The sequence below is a fragment of the Octopus bimaculoides genome, chromosome 24, assembly GCF_001194135.2.
Source record: "Octopus bimaculoides isolate UCB-OBI-ISO-001 chromosome 24, ASM119413v2, whole genome shotgun sequence".
NCBI lineage: Eukaryota > Metazoa > Mollusca > Cephalopoda > Octopoda > Octopodidae > Octopus > Octopus bimaculoides.
In genome coordinates, this window is record NC_069004.1 from 12529499 (window position 1) to 12536997 (window position 7499).

Below are 7499 nucleotides of genomic sequence, written 5' to 3' on the forward strand. Positions count from 1 at the left end.
CCCCAACCCCACCCCACCCCGTCTTCCGACAAGTTTCTCTACTTGAACATGTTAACAGATTTTGTTTTACCTTTTCTTACTTCATCAAATTTCCCTAAAAAAATGAATTAATTAATTAAAGGAGGATCTGAAATAATAGAGTGGTTAAGAGGTTAAAGTTCTGAAGTCCTGGACCCAGTAATCCAAACTTCACTGCTTGTTTTCCTTTGTTGTGAGTAAACATTATTCTTGTAACAACACTATACAAATTTCGAAATGAATAACTTCTTGTTAAAGTTCAGCAATTGTTCATACAATGTAACACTTCACCTGTTTGATATCCAAATGGCAGAAATATTTCAGTGTTGGAAAAGATAACCAATATTATTATTATTATTATTATTATCATCATTATTATTATTATTATCAAGGTGGTGAGCTGATAGATTCGTTAGTATGCCAGGTAAAAATGCTTAGCAGCATTTCATCATTTGTTACATTCTGTGTTCAAATTTTACCAAGGTTAACTTTGCCTTTCATCCTTTCAGGGTCGATAAATCAAGTACCAGTGAAACACTGGGGTTGATGTAATTGACTAGTCCCCTCCCCCAAAATTTCAGGTCTTGTGTCTTTAGTAGAAAGGATTATTATTATTATTATTAAGGCAGTAAGCTGGCAGAATCATTAACATGCCAGGCAAAAGTGCTTAGCAGAATATTGTCTATCTGTACATTCTGGGTTCAAATTCCACTGAGGTCAACTTTGCTTTTCATCCTCTTGGTGGGGTCAATAAAATAAGTACCAGTTGAGCACTGGGGGTCAATGTAATTCGTTTAGCCCCTCCCCCCAAATTACTGGCCTTGTGCCGAAATTTGAAATAATTATTATTTGTATTATTTTGTTAATAAGGCAGCAATCTGGCAGTATTGTTAGCATGCCTGGCAAAAATGCTTAGTGGCAGAATCCATCTGTACATTCTGAGTTCAAATTCCACCAAGGTTAACTTTGCCTTTCATCCGCTCAGGGTGTCAGTAAAATAAGTACCAGTTGAGCACTGGTGTTAATATATTTTAGCTCCTTTCACAAAACTACTGGCCTTGTGCAAAAATTTGAAACCATAATTATTACTATTTTGTTTGTCTTTCTACTCCATAGTTAGTTTAGAGATATCTCTTCATTTTGTACCTTTTCTATAAACATCATCAACTGATATTTCATTAAACTTCAGATTGCTTTTTTTTTATGTTAAACTCGTCTTCTTTGATTTTTTTTTTTTTTTAATGTATCTCAATTAAATTATCCTAAAAATAAACAGTTTCTGGCAAAATGCAAAACTATAAATTGGTCGTAAAATTCTACTGAAGCAACTTTCTCAGATGTTCTTAAAATCTCAGAAAATTTTCAGTTCTGTATTTTGAAGAATTACTTTGACTAAGATCATAACTTTTAGTCCTAGAAATCATAACATCAACCATTTCTGTGAAATGTTGTATATTGTCTAACCATATATAACTACAAACATTTTAAAATTAGGAAACGTTTAAAATTCAGTAAATTCATTATTTTTCCGGGGTTTTTTGAGTTTTTCTTTATGTTAAATGAGAAAAAAAATGCATGTTTTATAGATATTCTTCTATTTTCCTTTTGTTTCATAGAAATTTATTATTATTATTATCATCATCATTAAAGTGTAAGGTGGTGAGCTGGCAGAATCGTTAGCATGCTAGATGAAATGCATGGCAGTATTTTATCTGCTGCTACATTCTGAGTTCAAATTCCACTGAGATTGCCTTTGCTATTCATCTTTTCGGGGTTAAGATAACTACCAGTGAAACAGTGGGGTTGATGTAATTGACTATCCACTTCTCCCAAATTTCAGGCTTTGTGCCTTATAGTAGAAAGAATTATTATCATTAAGGTGGCAAACTGGCAGAATCGGCGGCGGCATTTCTTCCGATTGTACATTCTGAGTTCAAATTCTGCTGAGGTTGATCTTGACTTTCATCCTTCCAGGGTCGATAAAATAAGTACCAGTTCGGTGCAGAGATCGATTTAATCAACTAGTTTCCTTCCCTGCAAAATTTCAGGCCCTGTGTCTATAGTAGAAAGGATTATTATTATTATTTCTTCAGATGATGAGTTTCACATTTTTAAAAGAGAATATAGGTTGGCATTCAGAAATTTGTATTGATGTGAAAAATCTATCAATATTCAGATATGCATCTTATATATTCTGTTTCTGCTATGATGTAGTATTAATCTTACTGCCAACTACCATCCTTTCATTTCTTCATGTGACAACCGTTTCCAACATTCTTCTAAACAACAATAATTTTAAGACCTTCCCCACCTTTTTTTTTTTTTTTTGTAATTTCAGAAACTAATTAAAGATCAAAACTGGCTAATAAAATTCAAACTTTTTTTTAATATATATTTATTTATCTATTCATCTCAAGAATATTTCAGTCTCAACAAAAACCCTAAAAGCATTTCTTGAAAAATCTTCTTACCTTTATGCTAGTGCTGATATCCACTTCATGAGAAGATGGAAAAACTAATTGACCCTGGTCTGACCTGAATCCAAAACTATAAGCACCAAGTTAAGTATTAACAAGAATCAAACATCTTTTCATACATTTTCTTTTACTCTAGAGAAGAAGACTGTTCTCTGTGCATCGTAAACCCATCTTCAACATCACAACACTCAATTTTTTCAAGATGTAGGAAACCAGTATTATATTTAGAACACTAAACATGAGCTATGTCCCCCTTTGAGGGCAACTGTATGTGTACCAGAAAAAAAACTGGGTTCACTTTGACAACAATGCTTTAAATCAGTCACTCTCTACTAACGCTTGAAATTATTGTTGTTGTTGCTGTTAAGGTGGCAAGCAGGCAGAATAATGTGTTGGACAAAATGCTTAGTGGCATGTCTTCTGAGTTCAGATACTTACTACCAAATACCACCAAGGTCAACTTTTGCCTTTCATCCTTTTGGGGTCAATAAATTAAGCACCAGTGAAACACTAAGGTTGATGTAATTGACTAGTCCCCTCACCCAAAATTTCAGGCCTTGTAGCTTTAGTAGAAAGGATTATTATTATTATTATTATTATTATGTTTGTGGTATTCAGTTATGGCTCTCTGCATCTTGAGCTCAGCCCCAGCTTTGCCCCCACATAATTTTTACCCTTCTGAGATCAATAAAATGATGGGCCAGTCAAGTCCTGGGATCAATGATATTAACTGATCCCTTCCCTCTAAAATTGCTGACCTTCTGCCTAAATTAGAAGTTGTTATTATTGCCATGTCCATCAGTGGGTCCTGCAGATGACATGTTATGATTGCCTAAATATCTGACAGGGTTGACAGTGAGTTGGTTAAGAAATACATCTGTTCCTGTATTTTTGTTTGAATTTTGTTGAACTCTACCTTCATAACGATCAAATGGTGACTTTTTGTCTCATAAGCTGACTGCTTTATAGCTTCTCAGTCTTAATAATGTTCATCTCTTTTATTGTTGACGTTCACACTAATTATGATATGATATTTAAGCTTTTCTAAGGAATTATCATTCAAATATTTTCATGTTTTTGTCCTTAATACTTCAATGTGTGTGTGTGTGTGTGTGTTGATGTTTTATTATTATTATCAAGACATTTTATACCGCAAACTTTCAACTATTGAAGTTGGTTGTAGTTAGAGAAATGATAGAGATTTTACATTCCATTTTCTCCGTGACATTAAGGAAATTCATGGTAATTCCCCCACTTGGCCATAGCCTATAAGTACTGGAGGGGTCAATGTAATCGACCAAATCCATTCCCCTAAAATTACTGGCCTTGTACCAAAATTCGATGCATAGAACAGAATAAACTTCATCACTTCAATATTTCCATGACTCTTAGATCTGCCTTCTTTGCATCCAATACTTGGATTAATATTGGCCACCAGGTCTTTAGCTGCCTCTAACAGAGTCCACTCTGTTGCAATTGTTTGGCTGAAGTCTCCCTCTGGTAAAAGGATAACCAATAAGTTGTGGTTTGTTCCTCTCTTTCCCTTACAACCAACAGTCTCAGAGACCTTGTAATATGGTCACAGAGACTGTCCTTTCTTCTCTGGCTAAAACAATTGAAATAATTGAAGAAACTACCCCCCCCCCCCCGTTTGTTGACATTTGTAGTTATGACAAAGTAAATAGTTGAAATGAAATTTTGAAGAAGGTTTCTATAACTATGATACAAACTTGATGTTTACTACATTCAAACATTTCATTTTTATAAAGTAGAGAAAGAAATAACATTCAGAATAAACCAATGGTTTTTATACTGATTAGTTTTATTTCCTTTAGCGGATTAGCAAATAATTCAAATAAAATGCTAGGCAACAACTTATTTCATTAAAACACTCTTCAATCAAATAAAACTGATGATACATGTAGTAAGTAAAATTTATTCAAATATTTTGCTATCTCACAATCTATTGGCATAGATTTTTTTGTTGTTTTTTTTCACGTCATGTTGATTTAAATAACAGACACCATTAAATCTCATTTCTTGTCCTAAAAAGAAAAGAAATAAAACAATTACTGTTTTATTTTCAAAACTGATTATAAAAATATTTCTGATATTTTTAATTGTTATATAGAATTAGTTTGTTTCTTGAAGAATATTTTTTATTTTTTTAAAGTTTCAAGATCTTACCTTTGTGTTTCAAAAACAGAAGATATAGGATCACTTATTATTTACTTCTAATTACTGATTGTACAAACTTCAAATTTGTCTTAGATTCCAGCAAAAAATTGTTGTAAAAACATTTGTTATTAGAATAAAGTTTACTCAGTTTTTCAAATAACTTAATATGATTATTTTTCTATTTTCTATGGGAAGTGTTTGGGAATCGTCGTTGGAGCCATTGGTAAGGTGTGTTGACAGACATGAGGACCACTGAGACACTTGGAAACCTGCTGGTGGGATGATGAATTTGGAAAGAGAGATTGATGAGAAGCGGAAGAGGGTCTGAGAATGGTATAAGATTTGGAGTATGGTAGCAAAAGAGGGTTACAAGGTTGCAAAGAAAAGCAGCAGCAAAGGCAAAGCAGTTACATAGACAATGTTTGGAGAACATAAGCATTTGGGGTTAAGGGGTCAGTGAGAAAGATTGTAAAGTAGTGATGTATTTGAAGTGAACTGCTTGAAAGGTGAAATAAGACAAATTGTTGTGAAATCGCAAGAAATTAAAGGAAGGTGGAAGGGATATCATCATCATTTAGTGTCCACTTTCCATGCTGGCATAGATTAGGTAGTTTGACTGGAACTGGTAAGCTGGAGAGCTGCACCAAATTCCAGTCTGATTTGGCATGGTTTCTACGGCTGGATGCCCTTCCTAATGCCAACTACTCCAAGAGTGTAGTAGATGCCTTTTGAATGTCACCAGAAAATAAATACAATGGCAACATCAAGAGGGGTCCAGTTTTAGCATTGATAGAGGAGGTAATAAGAATAATGAGGATGGGAAAAGTAGGAGAGACAATTCGATTTGTTGGGAAATATGGTGAAGGTAGCAGAAAGTTGGGTGGGGTGAAGAGGAGGAAGACTGTATCAGAGATCTGTATGTTGGCGGAAGAAGAGAGCTTTTCAGTAGATTGAGAATTGGAGGTGTTTTAACAATTAATGAAATTTCTTTGACTTTCAGGCATTTTCTTTCTCCATTCAGCAACTGATGAAGAATACAACGACACATTCAACACCTCAGCTGTTTACAGAACAAATATTTGATGTTTAGTAAAATCAAATGGAAAAGAAAATAACATTTTTGAAATTCCCCTTCCAAGCTTTGATGATAAAGATTTCAGTGTAAACTACCAGTCTGTATGACATTATATATACTCAAACATGGAATGGCACTAACTTTAATAGTTTGTCTCAGAGAAACTAGTCTGTAGATGCCAGACCAGCAAGGGGAGGCGGCTGACCTCCCCTGTTCGAAGGTTATAATGGACACAGGTTCGTGTGTCACATAGCTAGCTAGAGGCGATGGCCTCTTGGAGCTAATCAACGGCAGAATTCGTCCTATTTTGGGGACTGCCATATTGGCTTGGCGATAACTATTAATATCCAGTACCGCTGCTGTAATCTCCTTTAGAGAGACTTAGAAATATATATATATATCAGTTAAGGTTGAAAATGTATATAAACTCTAATTGATATCAAACTATTTCTGAAAATAAAAATGTAATGATGGCTGAACAATTGACATCTGTCTATGTTTTAAGTTCATATCACCACAAAGTTGACTTTTTCTTTTATTCATTCAGGTTCTGTAAAATAAGTCATACCAATCAAATCCTGGGGGGTCAAGTGAATGTACCATATCACCCCACCCTGCCTTTAAGCATGTGTGACCTTGTGTCTGTATAGCATGAAAGTCGACAGAAATATGAAATAGGAGATTTAGTTCCTTGTAATATTTACTGTTCAAAAATTGTATTGCTTGACCTGCAAAAGAGAAAGAAATCTCTTTCTCACTCTTTTCTATTCCTCTCTTTAGTTGTTTAAACCTGAATGAGCTGATATCTTAGGATAATAATGAGTAGCCGTTACTGTTACAGTGTTCACTAGCCACCATATGGGGGTGGTCAGTATACAAACAGGGAGAGAATCAGGTCTAAAAAATCCTCGTCTTGTGTTGGCAAAGACCTGATAATCTCTCCAAAGCTGGTACCACAATAAAATGCATCCAATTCCTATTATATTCTTTACAGTTTATCGTAATTTTGTAGTTGAAATAAATGAAAGAGAACTAAACAATTTTTTTACTTCTCCATAAAACACCATTTCCTTGTGTAAACTTGGAATGGTTCAAGAAGGAAGAAAAATAATTTTAAATATCATTGAAATAGGAGACCCAGCAATGTCTCCTATAATTTATTTGGTACAGAATTCACTTCTTTAAATGTACACAATTTCGTTACAGATTGTAATTGTTAACATTCATTATTATTTAAAAAATACTGTTTTCTAAACAAGCTAAGATCATTATGGATCTGCTAACTTTGTATGAGTCTGAACCCTTGTACGTCGAGTATCTTCATCGGAGTCTAATCTGTTGCTACCACCCGGACCGGTTTGACGGTACCTCCCTCCTTACCACTTATATCAGAGACTCTAAAACACAGGTACAGTCTTCTCTTCTAATTAAAACACATCTAATACGTTAAAAGGTGCACGAATAAAGCTTAAAGTGAATGCGAAAATAATTCCGTTTAATTATTTACGGATATCTATCATATTATATTTAAATAATAACTTAAAAACAAATAATTCAAAACGATTCAATCGACATCAACTCTTTTTCTATAATCAACTAAACTATTTGAAACATCTTTATCAATAGATACTCTGTTACCCCCCTAATTTAAAGTAAACTCTCCCAACGTTGTCCCTTTAATGGAATAAACCGGAAGTAACTCTCTATAAAACCAAATATCTTCTGTTATTGTTATTTCTAATAAAATTCAT